This window comes from Cicer arietinum, chromosome 7 (genome assembly GCF_000331145.2).
Source record: "Cicer arietinum cultivar CDC Frontier isolate Library 1 chromosome 7, Cicar.CDCFrontier_v2.0, whole genome shotgun sequence".
Lineage (NCBI taxonomy): Eukaryota > Viridiplantae > Streptophyta > Magnoliopsida > Fabales > Fabaceae > Cicer > Cicer arietinum.
Window position 1 is genome coordinate 20,524,617 of NC_021166.2, and position 2,420 is coordinate 20,527,036.

The window sequence follows — 2,420 nt, forward strand, 5'->3', positions numbered from 1 at the left end:
AGAAAGAAAGAATAGATCCCTTCAAGAAATGGCTAGAACAATATTAAATGAGATGGAAGTTACAAAAAATTTCTAGACATAAGCAATTAACATTGCATGTTATATTCAAAATATAATTTAATTAGGCCAATATTGAATAAAACACCATATGAATTATGGAAGGGTAAAAAGCCAAATATCTCTTACTTTAAATAAATTTGGTTGTATTTGTTATATGTTAAACACTAAAGACAATATTGGCAAATTTGAAAGATCAAAAGCTTATAGAATGTTTAATAGAGAACTTAGATTATGGAGGAGTCAAGACATGTTAAAGTTGATGAGAAATAACTTGACCTTAAAAAGTCAAAGCAAGTTGAGGATACCACAAGTTTACTAGAACCAAAGGAAGCAAATGCAGACAAACCAAAAGAACCCAAACAATCAGAGGATGCAAGTAAGTCAGAGGAATATGACCAATTCAGAAGCAGTCAAAATAACTCAGACGTCAGAACTCGATGGAAGTAGAAGTTATCCCATCCAAAAAATATGATTATTGGAAATTATAATGCTCCTCCAAAGATTAGATCATCAATGAAGGACACAACCTTGTTTGGTCTACTATCATCAATTAAACATACCTTTGTTGATGAAACACTGATAGATGATGGATGGATCCCTGCAATACAAGAAAAGTTGACTAAATTTTCAAAAAATGATGTTTGGGATCTAGTACCTATATCAAAGAAAAACATTATTGGAACCAAATGGGTTTTCATAAATAAGTTAAGTGAAAAGGGAGAAGTTTTTAGAAACAAGGTCAGACTTGTTGCACAAGGTTACAATGAACAAGGTGTTGGTCAGCTTAGAGGCAATTTGTATCGTACTCCATTTTTCCGCTTATAATAACATTACATTATTTCAAATAGATGTTGAAAGTGTCTTCCTAAATGGATGTTAATTTAAGGATTAGTAGTATTCTTGGTTTCAATAATTTGAGATGAATATGATTTTAATCTCTGTAAATTTAATTTTTAGATTTCATCTCTTATTATTTTAGATTTTAACTTTTAGTCATTCACAAAATTTAACTATAAAAAATCCCTGATGTGGAACATTGTGTCATCATATTTTAATAATTTGACTTATTTTATGTACTTGACTTTGATTATTTTTTTTAATTAAAATAATTGAATAAAAACATTAATAAGTAATAAATAAAAATGAAAAAACATAAACCATTGTTCATTATCTTTAATGACAATTCCTACATTGTTTTCTTCGTCAATTAAGTGTGACAATAGACAATAATCCTTGGTTTAAATCTGTTCTTATCGATTCAATCTTGATTATAAAAGATAGTTCAAAATAAAATTAAGCTAATACTTGAATAAAGTTAATGTGTTCTAGAGTGCACACCATAAAATCATATATAATCAATTTTGCATCTTCAAATGACAAATTCAGAAAATGGACACAATTTTAGGTGCTCAAATAACGTATTGACAGTAGTTTAGTTCCAGAAATTGGACATCTTATCTTAATGAAAATAGTGATGGATCACGATTGATTGCAATCCTAAAATAAATACACTCAATTTCTCAAAAAGTAATTTATTTCAACTATTGATTTCCAATCAAACTATTCAATTCACAGCTAGTTTTACGCCATAAAACAATATCAGTCGTTGAACTAAATTCTAAATCAAAGACTGAGCTATAAAGAGCTATAACTACAATAATATGTCTATATTCTTATACATATCTGATACATTTTGTTAATCATGTGAAAGAATTGTTTATAATAGATTGATTACTTCAAATACAATACAAAGGGTACAAAGTTGGGATATATTGAAATTGCACAAAGCAACACAACTTTGAAAATGGAAATACATTGAAAAAACTTCATCAAACAAAAGCTCGTATCAATATTTTAACAAGTTAGCTTGTTTGGAGCAAAAATGGACAGCAAAAACAGGGGTTGTATTCAACATGGATTCTTGTGTCAATTACCATTTTGTCATAATTCTACCAACCTATTTCGACATCAAAAAAGCATAAATGATAACTAATGCAAAACTTATGATGGAAAAACAAGGAAGGAGACTTTAACATAAGGTACATCCAATTAAAATTTCAAGAACAAATTGTGCCCCATAGGTAAGATGTAAGAATATCAAATTTGGTTTTCAATTTGTATCAGAGCATACATCTCTGCTATCGGTGTAAATATTCAGTTTGGTTCAGTTTTCTGATGAAGAACGGATTGGTTTGGTATCATATCAAACATCATAATTCCACATATACATAAAGAACAAAAAATGCTTTTTAAAATGCATACAAATTAAATTCATAATAAAACCCAAAAAATCAAGCAGATTTCTACTTCAAAATCAGAAAACCAACCATTCAACTTAAAATCCAAAACACCATGAGAAA